Below are 16,536 nucleotides of genomic sequence, written 5' to 3' on the forward strand. Positions count from 1 at the left end.
TTCTGTGTTACATCGTCAATATGAAGCTCCAAGGGTTACAGTAAACACACTGTGGTACGTCGCAATCTAATACTGGCCTCTCAGCAACGGCACGTATACAGACTGTTTGAAGCATTGCTCCCCCTGGACGTAAGTCGGCTTTGTGCCAACTATATTCTATCCCGATGCAATTTCTGTGTTTCTTCGTCAATATGAAGCTTCAAGGGTTACAGTAAACACACTGTGGTGCGTCGCAATCTAATACTGGCCTCTCAGCAACGGCACGTATACTGACTGTTCGTAGCATTGCTCCCCCTGGACGTAAGTCGTCATTGTGCCAACTATATTCTATCCCGATGCAATTTCTGTGTTTCATCGTCAATATGAAGCTCCAAGCGTTACAGTAAACACACTGTGGTGCGTCGCAATCTAATTCTGGCCTCTCAGCAACGGCACGTATACAGACTGTTTGTAGCATTGCTCCCCCTGGACGTAAGTCGGCATTGTGCCAACTATATTCTATCCCGATGCAATTTCTGTGTTTCATCGTCAATATGAAGCTCCAAGGGTTACAGTAGACACACTGTGGTGCGTCGCAATCTAATACTGGCCTCTCAGCAACGGCACGTATACAGACTGTTTGAAGCATTGCTCCCCCTGGACGTAAGTCGGCATTGTGCCAACTATATTCTATCCCAATGCAATTTCTGTGTTTCATCGTCAATATGAAGCTCCAAGGGTTACAGTAAACACCCAGTGGTGCGTCTCAATCCAATACTGGCCTCTCAGCAACGGCACATATACAGACTGTTTGAAGCATTGCTCCCCCAGGACGTAAGTCGGCATTGTGCCTACTATATTCCATCCCGATGCAATTTCTGTGTTTCATCGTCAATATGAAGCTCCAAGGGTTACAGTAAACACACTGTGGTGCGTCGCAATCTAATACTGGCCTCTCAGTAACGGCACGTATACAGACTGTTTGTAGCATTGCTCCCCCTGGACGTAAGTCGGCATTGTGACAACTGTATTCTATCCCGATGCAATTTCTGTGTTTCATCGTCAATATGAAGCTCCAAGGGTTACAATAACCACCCAGTGGTGCGTCGCAATCTAATACTGGCCTCTCAGCAACGGCACGTATACTGCTGTTTGAAGCATTGCTCCCCCTGGACGTAAGACGGCAGTGTGCCAACTATATTCTATCCCGATGCAATTTCTGTGTTTCATCGACAATATGAAGCTCCAAGGGTTACAGTAAACACACTGTGGTACGTCGCAATCTAATACTGGCCTCTCAGCAACGGCACGTATACAGACTGTTTGTAGCATTGCTCCCCCTGGACGTAAGTCGGCATTGTGCCAACTATATTCTATCCCGATGCAATTTCTGTGTTACATCGTCAATATGAAGCTCCAAGGGTTACAGTAAATACACTGTGGTGCGTCGCAATCTAATACTGGCCTCTCAGCAACGGCACGTATACAGACTGTTTGTAGCATTGCTACCCCTGGACGTAAGTCGGCATTGTGCCAACTATATTCTATCCCGATGCAATTTCTATGTTTCATCGTCAATATGAAGCTCCAAGGGTTACAGTAGACACTCTGTGGTGCGTCGCTATCTAATACTGGCCTCTCAGCAACGGCACGTATACAGACTGTTTGTAGCATTGCTCCCCCTGGACGTAAGTCGGCATTGTGCCAACTATATTCTAGCCTGATGCAATTTCTGTGTTTCATCGTCAATATGAAGCTCCAAGGGTTACAGTAAACACCCAGTGGTGCGTCGCAATCTAATACTGGCCTCTCAGCAACGGCACGTATACTGCGGTTTGAAGCATTGCTCCCCCTGGACGTAAGTCGGCATTGTGCCAACTTTATTCTATCCCGAAGCAATTTCTGTGTTTCATCGTCAATATGAAGCTCCAAGGGTTACAGTAAACACACTGTGGTGCGTCGCAATCAAATACTGGCCTCTCAGCAACGGCACGTATACAGACTGTTTGAATCATTGCTCCCCCTGGACGTAACTCGGCATTGTGCCAACTATATTCTATCCCGATGCAATTTCTGTGTTTCATCGTCAATATGAAGCTCCAAGGGTTACAGTAAACACACTGTGGTGCGTCGCAATCTAATACTGGCCTCTCAGCAACGGCACGTATACAGACTGTTTGTAGCATTGTTCCCCCTGGACGTAAGTCGGCTTTGTACCAACTATATTCTATCCCGATGCAATTTCTGTATTTCATCGTCTATATGAGGCTCCAAGGGTTACAGTAAACACACTGTGGTGCGTCGCAATCTAATACTGGCCTCTCAGCAACGGCACGTATACAGACTGTTTGTAGCATTGCTCCCCCTGGACGTAAGTCGGCATTGTGCCAACTATATTCTATCCCGATGCAATTTCTGTGTTTCATCGTCAATATGAAGCTCCAAGGGTTACACTAAATACACTGTGGTGCGTCGCAATCTAATACTGGCCTCTCAGCAGTGGCACGTATACAGACTGTTTGTAGCTTTGCTCCCCCTGGACGTAAGTCGGCATTTTGCCAACTATATTCTATCCCGATGCAATTTCTGTGTTTCATCGTCAATATGAAGCTCCAAGGGTTACAGTAAACACACTGTGGTGCGTCGCAATCTAATACTGGCCTCTCAGGAACGGCACGTATACAGACTGTTTGTAGCATTGCTCCCCCTGGACGTAAGTCGGCATTGTGCCAAGTATATTCTATCCCGATGCAATTTCTGTGTTTCATCGTCAATTTGAAGCTCCAAGGGTTACAGTAAACCCATTGTGGTGCGTCGCAATCTAATACTGGCCTCTCAGCAACGGCACGTATACAGACTGTTTGTAGCATTGCTCCCCCTGGACGTAAGTCGGCTTTGTGCCAACTATATTCTATCCCGATGATATTTCTGTGTTTCATCGTCAATATGAAGCCCCAAGGCTTACAGTAAGCACATTGTGGTGTGTCGCAATCTAATACTGGCCTCTCAGCAACGGCACGTATACAGACTGTTTGTTGCAATGCTCCACCTGGACGTAAGTCGGCATTGTGCCAACTATATTCTATCCCGATGCAATTTCTGTGTTTCATCGTCAATATGAAGCTCCAAGGGTTACAGTAAACACACTGTGGTGCGTCGCAATCTAATAATGGCCTCTCAGCAACGGCACGTATACTGCTGTGTGAAGCATTGCTCCCCCTGGACGTAAGTCGGCATTGTGCCAACTATATTCTATCCCGATGCAATTTCTGTGTTTCATCGTCAATATGAAGCTCCAAGGGTTACAGTAAACACACTGTGGTGCGTCGCAATCTAATACTGGCCTCTCAGCAACGGCACGTATACAGACTGTTTGAAGCATTGCTCCCCCTGGACGTAAGTCGGCATTGTGCCAACTATATTCTATCCCGATGCAATTTCTGTGTTTCATCGTCAATATGAAGCTCCAAGGGTTACAGTAAACACACTGTGGTGCGTCGCAATCTAATACTGGCCTCTCAGCAACGGCACGTATACAGAGTGTTTGTAGCATTGCTCAGCCTGGACGTAAGTCGGCATTGTGCCAACTATATTCTATCCCGATGCAATTTCTGTGTTTCATCGTCAATATGAAGCTCCAAGGGTTACAGTAAACACACTGTGGTGCGTCGCAATCTAATACTGGCCTCTCAGCAACGGCACGTATACAGACTGTTTGTAGCATTGCTCCCCCTGGACGTAAGTCGGCATTGTGCCAACTATATTCTATCCCGATGCAATTTCTGTGTTTCATCGTCAATATGAAGCTCCAAGGGTTACAGTAAACACACTGTGGTGCGTCGCAATCTAATACTGGCCTCTCAGCAACGGCACGTATACTGACTGTTTGTAGCGTTGCTCCCCCTGGACGTAAGTCGGCATTGTGCCAACTATATTCTATCCCGATGCAATTTCTGTGTTTCATCGTCAATATGAAGCTCCAAGGGTTACAGTAAACACACTGTGGTGCGTCGCAATCTAATACTGGCCTCTCAGCAATGGCACGTATACAGAGTGTTTGTAGCATTTCTCCCCCTGGACGTAAGTCGGCATTGTGCCAATTATATTCTATCCCGATGCAATTTCTGTGTTTCATCGTCAATATGAAACTCCAAGGGTTGCAGTAAACACACTGTGGTGCGTCGCAATCTAATACTGGCCTCTCAGCAACGGCACGTATACAGACTGTTTGTAGCATTGCTCCCCCTGGACGTAAGTCGGCATTGTGCCAACTATATTCTATCCCGATGCAATTTCTGTGTTTCATTGTCAATATGAAGCTCCAAGGGTTACAGTAAACACACTGTGGTGCGTCGCAATCTAATACTGGCCTCTCAGCAACGGCACGTATACTGACTGTTTGTAGCGTTGCTCCCCCTGGACGTAAGTCGGCATTGTGCCAACTATATTCTATCCCGATGCAATTTCTGTGTTTCATCGTCAATATGAAGCTCCAAGGGTTACAGTAAACATATTGTGGTGCGTCGCAATCTAATACTGGCCTCTCAGCAACGGCACGTATACAGACTGTTTGTAGCATTGCTCCCCCTGGACGTAAGTCGGCATTGTGCCAACTATATTGTATCCCGATGCAATTTCTGTGTTTCATCGTCAATATGAAGCTCCAAGGGTTACAGTAAACACACTGTGGTGCGTCGCAATCTAATACTGGCCTCTCAGCAACGGCACGTATACAGACTGTTTGTAGCATTGCTCCCCCTGGACGTAAGTCGGCATTGTGCCAACTATATTCTATCCCGATGCAATTTCTGTGTTTCATCGTCAATATGAAGCTCCAAGGGTTACAGTAAACACACTGTGGTGCGTCGCAATTTAATACTGGCCTCTCAGCAACGGCACGTAAACGGACTGTCTGTAGCATTGCTCCCCCTGGACGTAAGTCGGCATTCTGCCAACTATATTCTATCCCGATGCAATTTCTGTGTTTCATCGTCAATATGAAGCTCCAAGGGTTACAGTAAACACACTGTGGTGCGGCGCAATCTAATACTGGCCTCTCAGCAACGGCACGTATACAGACTGTTTGTAGCATTGCTCCCCCTGGACGTAAGTCGGCATTGTGCCAACTATATTCTATCCCGATGCAATTTCTGTGTTTCATCGTCAATATGAAGCTCCAAGGGTTACAGTAAACACACTGTGGTGCGTCGCAATCTAATACTGGCCTCTCAGCAACGGCACGTATACAGACTGTTTGTAGCATTGCTCCCCCTGGACGTAAGTCGGCATTGTGCCCACTATATTCTTTCCCGATGCAATTTCTGTGTCTCATCCTCAATATGAAGCCCCAAGGCTTACAGTAAGCACACTGTGGTGTGTCGCAATCTAATACTGGCCTCTCAGCAACGGCACGTATACAGACTGTTTGTTGCAATGCTCCACCTGGACGTAAGTCGGCATTGTGCCAACTATATTCTATCCCGATGCAATTTCTGTGTTTCATCGTCAATTTGAAGCTCCAAGGGTTACAGTAAACACACTGTGGTGAGTCGCAATCTAATAATGGCCTCTCAGCAACGGCACGTATACTGCTGTGTGAAGCATTGCTCCCCCTGGACGTAAGTCGGCATTGTGCCAACTATATTGTATCCCGATGCAATTTCTGTGTTTCATCGTCAATATGAAGCTCCAAGGGTTACAGTAAACACACTGTGGTGCGTCGCAATCTAACACTGGCCTCTCAGCAACGGCATGTATACAGACTGTTTGTAGCATTGCTACCCCTGGACGTAAGTCGGCATTGTGCCAACTATATTCTATCCCGATGCAATTTCTGTGTTTCATCGTCAATATGAAGCTCCAAGGGTTACAGTAAACACACTGTGGTGCGTCGCAATTTAATACTGGCCTCTCAGCAACGGCACGTAAACGGACTGTCTGTAGCATTGCTCCCCCTGGACGTAAGTCGGCATTCTGCCAACTATATTCTATCCCGATGCAATTTCTGTGTTTCATCGTCAATATGAAGCTCCAAGGATTACAGTAAACACACTGTGGTGCGGCGCAATCTAATACTGGCCTCTCAGCAACGGCACGTATACAGACTGTTTGTAGCATTGCTCCCCCTGGACGTAAGTCGGCATTGTGCCAACTATATTCTATCCCGATGCGATTTCTGTGTTTCATCGTCAATATGAAGCTCCAAGGGTTACAGTAAACACACTGTGGTGCGTCGCAATCTAATACTGGCCTCTCAGCAACGGCACGTATACAGACTGTTTGTAGCATTGCTCCCCCTGGACGTAAGTCGGCATTGTGCCCACTATATTCTTTCCCGATGCAATTTCTGTGTCTCATCCTCAATATGAAGCTCCAAGGGTTACAGTAAACACACTGTGGTGCGTCGCAATTTAATACTTGCCTCTCAGCAACGGCACGTAAACAGACTGTTTGTAGCATTGCTCCCCCTGGACGTAAGTCGGCATTGTGCCAACTATATTCTATCCCGATGCAATTTCTGTGTTTCATCGTCAATATGAAGCCCCAAGGCTTACAGTAAGCACACTGTGGTGTGTCGCAATCTAATACTGGCCTCTCAGCAACGGCACGTATACAGACTGTTTGTTGCAATGCTCCACCTGGACGTAAGTCGGCATTGTGCCAACTATATTCTATCCCGATGCAATTTCTGTGTTTCATCGTCAATATGAAGCTCCAAGGGTTACAGTAAACACACTGTGGTGCGTCGCAATCTAATAATGGCCTCTCAGCAACGGCACGTATACTGCTGTGTGAAGCATTGCTCCCCCTGGACGTAAGTCGGCATTGTGCCAACTATATTCTATCCCGATGCAATTTCTGTGTTTCATCGTCAATATGAAGCTCCAAGGGTTACAGTAAACACACTGTGGTGCGTCGCAATCTAATACTGGCCTCTCAGCAACGGCACGTATACAGACTGTTTGAAGCATTGCTCCCCCTGGACGTAAGTCGGCATTGTGCCAACTATATTCTATCCCGATGCAATTTCTGTGTTTCATCGTCAATATGAAGCTCCAAGGGTTACAGTAAACACACTGTGGTTCGTCGCAATCTAATACTGGCCTCTCAGCAACGGCACGTATACAGAGTGTTTGTAGCATTGCTCAGCCTGGACGTAAGTCGGCATTGTGCCAACTATATTCTATCCCGATGCAATTTCTGTGTTTCATCGTCAATATGAAGCTCCAAGGGTTACAGTAAACACACTGTGGTGCGTCGCAATCTAATACTGGCCTCTCAGCAACGGCACGTATACAGACTGTTTGTAGCATTGCTCCCCCTGGACGTAAGTCGGCATTGTGCCAACTATATTCTATCCCGATGCAATTTCTGTGTTTCATCGTCAATATGAAGCTCCAAGGGTTACAGTAAACACACTGTGGTGCGTCGCAATCTAATACTGGCCTCTCAGCAACGGCACGTATACTGACTGTTTGTAGCGTTGCTCCCCCTGGACGTAAGTCGGCATTGTGCCAACTATATTCTATCCCGATGCAATTTCTGTGTTTCATCGTCAATATGAAGCTCCAAGGGTTACAGTAAACACACTGTGGTGCGTCGCAATCTAATACTGGCCTCTCAGCAATGGCACGTATACAGACTGTTTGTAGCATTTCTCCCCCTGGACGTAAGTCGGCATTGTGCCAACTATATTCTATCCCGATGCAATTTCTGTGTTTCATCGTCAATATGAAACTCCAAGGGTTGCAGTAAACACACTGTGGTGCGTCGCAATCTAATACTGGCCTCTCAGCAACGGCACGTATACAGACTGTTTGTAGCATTGCTCCCCCTGGACGTAAGTCGGCATTGTGCCAACTATATTCTATCCCGATGCAATTTCTGTGTTTCATCGTCAATATGAAGCTCCAAGGGTTACAGTAAACACACTGTGGTGCGTCGCAATCTAATACTGGCCTCTCAGCAACGGCACGTATACTGACTGTTTGTAGCGTTGCTCCCCCTGGACGTAAGTCGGCATTGTGCCAATTATATTCTATCCCGATGCAATTTCTGTGTTTCATCGTCAATATGAAGCTCCAAGGGTTACAGTAAACATACTGTGGTGCGTCGCAATCTAATACTGGCCTCTCAGCAACGGCACGTATACAGACTGTTTGTAGCATTGCTCCCCCTGGACGTAAGTCGGCATTGTGCCAACTATATTCTATCCCGATGCAATTTCTGTGTTTCATCGTCAATATGAAGCTCCAAGGGTTACAGTAAACACAGTGGTGCGTCGCAATCTAATACTGGCCTCTCAGCAACGGCACGTATACAGACTGTTTGTAGCATTGCTACCCCTGGACGTAAGTCGGCATTGTGCCAACTATATTCTATCCCGATGCAATTTCTGTGTTTCATCGTCAATATGAAGCTCCAAGGGTTACAGTAAACACACTGTGGTGCGTCGCAATTTAATACTGGCCTCTCAGCAACGGCACGTAAACGGACTGTCTGTAGCATTGCTCCCCCTGGACGTAAGTCGGCATTCTGCCAACTATATTCTATCCCGATGCAATTTCTGTGTTTCATCGTCAATATGAAGCTCCAAGGGTTACAGTAAACACACTGTGGTGCGTCGCAATCTAATACTGGCCTCTCAGCAACGGCACGTATACTGCTGTTTGTAGCATTGCTCCCCCTGGACGTAAGTCGGAATTGTGCCAACTATATTCTATCCCGATGCAATTTCTGTGTTTCATCGTCAATATGAAGGTCCAAGGGTTACAGTAAACATACTGTGGTGCGTCGCAATCTAATACTGGCCTCTCAGCAACGGCACGTATACAGACTGTTTGTAGCATTGCTCCCCCTGGACGTAAGTCGGCATTGTGCCAACTATATTCTATCTCGAGGCAATTTCTGTGTTTCATCGTCAATATGAACCTCCTAGGGTTACAGAAAACACACTGTGGTGCGTCGCAATCTAATACTGGCCTCTCAGCAACGGCACGTATACAGACTGTTTGTAGCATTGCTCCCCCTGGACGTAAGTCGGTATTGTGCCAAATATATTCTAGCCCGATGCAATTTCTGTGTTTCATCGTCAATATGAAGCTCCAAGGGTTACAGTAAATACACTGTGGTGCGTCGCAATCTAATACTGGCCTCTCAGCAACGGCACGTATACAGACTGTTTGTAGCAATGCTCCCCCTGGACGTAAGTCGGCATTGTGCCAACTATATTCTATCCCGATGCAATTTCTGTGTTTCATCGTCAATATGAAGCTCCAAGGGTTACAGTAAACACACTGTGGTGCGTCGCAATCTAATACTGGCCTCTCAGCAACTGCACGTATACAGACTGTTTGAAGCATTGCTCCCCCTGGACGTAAGTCAGCTTTGTGCAAACTATATTCTATCCCGATGCAATTTCTGTGTTTCATCGTCAATATGAAGCTCCAGGGGTTACAGTAAACACACTGTGGTGCGTCGCAATCTAATACTGGCCTCTCAGCAACGGCACGTATACAGACTGTTTGTAGCATTGCTCCCCCTGGACGTAAGTCGGCATTGTGCCAACTATATTCTATCCCGATGCAATTTCTGTGTTTCTTCGTCAATATGAAGCTCCAAGGGTTACAGTAAACACACTGTGGTGCGTCGCAATCTAATACTGGCCTCTCAGCAACGGCACGTATACAGACTGTTTGTAGCATTGCTCCCCCTGGACGTAAGTCGGCATTGTGCCAACTATATTCTATCCCGATGCAATTTCTGTGTTTCATCGTCAATATGAATCTCCAAGGGTTACAGTAAACACACTGTGGTGCGTCGCAATCTAATAATGGCCTCTCAGCAACGGCACGTATACTGCTGTGTGAAGCATTGCTCCCCCTGGACGTAAGTCGCCATTGTGCCAACTATATTCTATCCCGATGCAATTTCTGTGTTTCATCGTCAATATGAAGCTCCAAGGGTTACAGTAAACACACTGTGGTGCGTCGCAATCTAATACTGGCCTCTCAGCAACGGCACGTATACAGACTGTTTGAAGCATTGCTCCCCCTGGACGTAAGTCGGCATTGTGCCAACTATATTCTATCCCGATGCAATTTCTGTGTTTCATCGTCAATATGAAGCTCCAAGGGTTACAGTAAACACACTGTGGTGCGTCGCAATCTAATATTGGCCTCTCAGCAACGGCACGTATACAGACTGTTTGTAGCATTGCTCCCCCTGACGTAAGTCGGCATTGTGCCAACTATATTCTATCCCGATGCAATTTCTGTGTTTCATCGTCAATATGAAGCTCCAAGGGTTACAGTAAACACACTGTGGTGCGTCGCAATCTAATACTGGCCTCTCAGCAACGGCACGTATACTGACTGTTTGTAGCGTTGCTCCCCCTGGACGTAAGTCGGCATTGTGCCAACTATATTCTATCCCGATGCAATTTCTGTGTTTCATCGTCAATATGAAGCTCCAAGGGTTACAGTAAACACACTGTGGTGCGTCGCAATCTAATACTGGCCTCTCAGCAATGGCACGTATACAGAGTGTTTGTAGCATTTCTCCCCCTGGACGTAAGTCGGCATTGTGCCAATTATATTCTATCCCGATGCAATTTCTGTGTTTCATCGTCAATATGAAACTCCAAGGGTTGCAGTAAACACACTGTGGTGCGTCGCAATCTAATACTGGCCTCTCAGCAACGGCACGAATACAGACTGTTTGTAGCATTGCTCCCCCTGGACGTAAGTCGGCATTGTGCCAAGTACATTCTATCCCGATGCAATTTCTGTGTTTCATCGTCAATATGAAGCTCCAAGGGTTACAGTAAACACACTGTGGTGCGTCGCAATCTAATACTGGCCTCTCAGCAACGGCACGTATACTGACTGTTTGTAGCGTTGCTCCCCCTGGACGTAAGTCGGCATTGTGCCAACTATATTCTATCCCGATGCATTTTCTGTGTTTCATCGTCAATATGAAGCTCCAAGGGTTACAGTAAACATACTGTGGTGCGTCGCAATCTAATACTGGCCTCTCAGTAACGGCACGTATACAGACTGTTTGTAGCATTGCTCCCCCTGGACGTAAGTCGGCATTGTGCCAACTATATTCTATCCCGATGCAATTTCTGTGTTTCATCGTCAATATGAAGCTCCAAGGGTTACAGTAAACACACTGTGGTGCGTCGCAATCTAATACTGGCCTCTCAGCAACGGCACGTATACAGACTGTTTGTAGCATTGCTACCCCTGGACGTAAGTCGGCATTGTGCCAACTATATTCTATCCCGATGCAATTTCTGTGTTTCATCGTCAATATGAAGCTCCAAGGGTTACAGTAAACACACTGTGGTGCGTCGCAATTTAATACTGGCCTCTCAGCAACGGCACGTAAACGGACTGTCTGTAGCATTGCTCCCCCTGGACGTAAGTCGGCATTCTGCCAACTATATTCTATTCCGATGCAATTTCTGTGTTTCATCGTCAATATGAAGCTCCAAGGGTTACAGTAAACACACTGTGGTGCGTCGCAATCTAATACTGGCCTCTCAGCAACGGCACGTATACAGACTGTTTGTAGCATTGCTCCCCCTGGACGTAAGTCGGCATTGTGCCAACTATATTCTATCCCGGTGCAATTTCTGTGTTTCATCGTCAATATGAAGCTCCAAGGGTTACAGTAAACACACTGTGGTGCGTCGCAATCTAATACTGGCCTCTCAGCAACGGCACGTATACTGCTGTTTGTAGCATTGCTCCCCCTGGACGTAAGTCGGCATTGCGCCAACTATATTCTATCCCGATGCAATTTCTGTGTTTCATCGTCAATATGAAGCTCCAAGGGTTACAGTAAACATACTGTGGTGCGTCGCAATCTAATACTGGCCTCTCAGCAACGGCACGTATACAGACTGTTTGTAGCATTGCTCCCCCTGGACGTAAGTCGGCATTGTGCCAACTATATTCTATCTCGAGGCAATTTCTGTGTTTCATCGTCAATATGAACCTCCTAGGGTTACAGTAAACACACTGTGGTGCGTCGCAATCTAATACTGGCCTCTCAGCAACGGCACGTATACAGACTGTTTGTAGCATTGCTCCCCCTGGACGTAAGTCGGTATTGTGCCAACTATATTCTATCCCGATGCAATTTCTGTGTTTCATCGTCAATATGAAGCTCCAAGGGTTACAGTAAACACACTGTGGTGCGTCGCAATCTAATACTGGCCTCTCAGCAACGGCACGTATACAGACTGTTTGTAGCATTGCTCCCCCTGGACGTAAGTCGGCATTGTGCCAACTATATTCTATCCCGATGCAATTTCTGTGTTTCATCGTCAATATGAAGCTCCAAGGGTTACAGTAAACATACTGTGGTGCGTGGCAATCTAATACTGGCCTCTCAGCAGCGGCACGTATACAGACTGTTTGTAGCATTGCTCCCCCTGGACGTAAGTCGGCATTGTGCCAACTATATTCTATCCCGATGCAATTTCTGTGTTTCATCGTCAATATGAAGCTCCAAGGGTTACAGTAAACACACTGTGGTGCGTCGCAATCTAATACTGGCCTCTCAGCAACAGCACGTATACAGACTGTTTGAAGCATTGCTCCCCTTGGACGTAAGTCGGCTTTGTGCAAACTATATTCTATCCCGATGCAATTTCTGTGTTTCATCGTCAATATGAAGCTCCAGGGGTTACAGTAAACACACTGTGGTGCGTCGCAATCTAATACTGGCCTCTCAGCAACGGCACGTATACAGACTGTTTGTAGCATTGCTCCCCCTGGACGTAAGTCGGCATTGTGCCAACTATATTCTATCCCGATGCAATTTCTGTGTTTCATCGTCAATATGAAGCTCCAAGGGTTACAGTAAACACACTGTGGTGCGTCGCAATCTAATACTGGCCTCTCAGCAACGGCACGTATACAGACTCTTTGTAGCATTGCTCCCCCTGGACGTAAGTCGGCATTGTGCCAACTATATTCTATCCCGATGCAATTTCTGTGTTTCATTGTCAATATGAAGCTCCAAGGGTTACAGTAAACACCCAGTGGTGCGTCGCAATCTAATACTGGCCTCTCAGCAACAACACGTATACTGCTGTTTGAAGCATTGCTCCCCCTGGACGTAAGTCGGCATTGTGCCAACTATATTCTATCCCGATGCAATTTCTGTGTTTGATCGTCAATATGAAGCTCCAAGGGTTACAGTAAACACACTGTGGTGCGTCGCAATCTAATACTGGCCTCTCAGCAACGGCACGTAAACAGACTGTTTATAGCATTGCTCCCCCTGGACGTAAGTCGGCATTGTGCCAACTATATTCTATCCCGATGCAATTTCTGTGTTTCATCGTCAATATGAAGCTCCAAGGGTTACAGTAAACACACTGTGGTGCGTCGCAATCTAATACTGGCCTCTCAGCAACGGCACGTATACAGACTGTTTGTAGCATTGCTCCCCCTGGACGTAAGTCGGCATTGTGCCAACTATATTCTATCCCGATGCAATTTCTGTGTTTCATTGTCAATATGAAGCTCCAAGGGTTACAGTAAACACACTGTGGTGCGTCGCAATCTAATACTGGCCTCTCAGCAACGGCACGTATACAGACTGTTTGTAGCATTGCTCCCCCTGGACGTAAGTCGGCTTTGTGCCAACTATATTCTATCCCGATGCAATTTCTGTGTTTCATCGTCAATATGAAGCTCCAAGGGTTACAGTAAACACACTGTGGTGCGTCGCAATCTAATACTGGACTCTCAGCAACGGCACGTATACAGACTGTTTGTAGCATTGCTCCCCCTGGACGTAAGTCGGCATTGTGCCAACTATATTCTATCCCTATGCAATTTCTGTGTTTCATCGTCAATATGAAGCTCCAAGGGTTACAGTAAACACACTGTGGTGCGTCGCAATCTAATACTGGCCTCTCAGCAACGGCACGTATACAGACTGTTTGTAGCATTGCTCCCCCTGGACGTAAGTCGGCATTGTGCCAACTATATTCTATCCCTATGCAATTTCTGTGTTTCATCGTCAATATGAAGCTCCAAGGGTTACAGTAAACACACTGTGGTGCGTCGCAATCTAATACTGGCCTCTCAGCAACGGCACGTATACAGACTGTTTGTAGCATTCTTCCCCTGGACGTAAGTCGGTATTGTGCCAACTATACTCTATCCCGATGCAATTTCTGTGTTTCATCGTCAATATGAAGCTCCAAGGGTTACAGTAAACACACTGTGGTGCGTCGCAATCTAATACTGGCCTCTCAGCAACGGCACGTATACAGACTGTTTGTAGCATTGCTCCCCCTGGACGTAAGTCGGCATTGTGCCAACTATATTCTATCCCGAAGCAATTTCTGTGTTTCATCGTCAATATGAAGCTCCAAGGGTTACAGTAAACACACACTGGTGCGTCGCAATTTAATACAGGCCTCTCATCAACGGCACGTAAACAGACTGTTTGTAGCATTGCTCCCCCTGGACGTAAGTCGGCATTGTGCCAACTATATTCTATCCCGATGCAATTTCTGTGTTTCATCGTCAATATGAAGCTCCAAGGGTTACAGTAAACACACTGTGGTGCGTCGCAATCTAATACTGGCCTCTCAGCAACGGCACTCAGACTGTTTGTAGCATTGCTCCCCCTGGACGTAAGTCGGCATTGTGCCAACTATATTCTATCCCGATGCAATTTCTGTGTTTCATCGTCAATATGAAGCTCCAAGGGTTACAGTAAACACCCAGTGGTGCGTCGCAATCTAATACTGGCCTCTCAGCAACAACACGTATACTGCTGTTTGAAGCATTGCTCCCCCTGGACGTAAGTCGGCATTGTGCCAACTATATTCTATCCCGATGCAATTTCTGTGTTTCATCGTCAATATGAAGCTCCAAGGGTTACAGTAAACACACTGTGGTGCGTCGCAATCTAATACTGGCCTCTCAGCAACGGCATGTATACAGACTGTTTGTAGCATTGCTCCCCCTGGACGTAAGTCGGCATTGTGCCCACTATATTCTATCCCGATGCAATTTCTGTGTTTCATCGTCAATTTGAAGCTCCAAGGGTTACAGTAAACACATTGAAATGCGTCGCAATCTATACTGGCCTCTCAGCAACGGCACGTATACAGACTGTTTGTAGCATTGCTCCCCCTGGACGTAAGTCGGCTTTGTGCCAACTATATTCTATCCCGATGCAATTTCTGTGTTTCATCGTCAATATGAAGCTCCAAGGGTTACAGTAAACACCCAGTGGTGCGTCCCAATCTAATACTGGCCTCTCAGCAACATCACGTATACAGACTGTTTGTAGCATTGCTCCCCCTGGACGTAAGTCGGCATTGTGCCAACTATATTCTATCCCGATGCAATTTCTGTGTTTCATCGTCAATATGAAGCTCCAAGGGTTACAGTAAACACACTGTGGTGCGTCGCAATCTAATACTGGCCTCTCAGCAACGGCACTCAGACTGTTTGTAGCATTGCTCCCCCTGGACGTAAGTCGGCATTGTGCCAACTATATTCTATCCCGATGCAATTTCTGTGTTTCATCGTCAATATGAAGCTCCAAGGGTTACAGTAAACATACTGTGGTGCGTCGCAATCTAATACTGGCCTCTCAGTAACGGCACGTATACAGACTGTTTGTAGCATTGCTCCCCCTGGACGTAAGTCGGCATTGTGCCAACTATATTCTATCCCGATGCAATTTCTGTGTTTCATCGTCAATATGAAGCTCCAAGGGTTACAGTAAACACACTGTGGTGCGTCGCAATCTAATACTGGCCTCTCAGCAACGGCACGTATACAGACTGTTTGTAGCATTGCTACCCCTGGACGTAAGTCGGCATTGTGCCAACTATATTCTATCCCGATGCAATTTCTGTGTTTCATCGTCAATATGAAGCTCCAAGGGTTACAGTAAACACACTGTGGTGCGTCGCAATTTAATACTGGCCTCTCAGCAACGGCACGTAAACGGACTGTCTGTAGCATTGCTCCCCCTGGACGTAAGTCGGCATTCTGCCAACTATATTCTATCCCGATGCAATTTCTGTGTTTCATCGTCAATATGAAGCTCCAAGGGTTACAGTAAACACACTGTGGTGCGTCGCAATCTAATACTGGCCTCTCAGCAACGGCACGTATACAGACTGTTTGTAGCATTGCTCCCCCTGGACGTAAGTCGGCATTGTGCCAACTATATTCTATCCCGGTGCAATTTCTGTGTTTCATCGTCAATATGAAGCTCCAAGGGTTACAGTAAACACACTGTGGTGCGTCGCAATCTAATACTGGCCTCTCAGCAACGGCACGTATACTGCTGTTTGTAGCATTGCTCCCCCTGGACGTAAGTCGGCATTGTGCCAACTATATTCTATCCCGATGCAATTTCTGTGTTTCATCGTCAATATGAAGCTCCAAGGGTTACAGTAAACATACTGTGGTGCGTCGCAATCTAATACTGGCCTCTCAGCAACGGCACGTATACAGACTGTTTGTAGCATTGCTCCCCCTGGACGTAAGTCGGCATTGT

This window comes from Schistocerca cancellata, chromosome 9 (assembly GCF_023864275.1).
Source record: "Schistocerca cancellata isolate TAMUIC-IGC-003103 chromosome 9, iqSchCanc2.1, whole genome shotgun sequence".
In the NCBI taxonomy this organism is placed as follows: domain Eukaryota; kingdom Metazoa; phylum Arthropoda; class Insecta; order Orthoptera; family Acrididae; genus Schistocerca; species Schistocerca cancellata.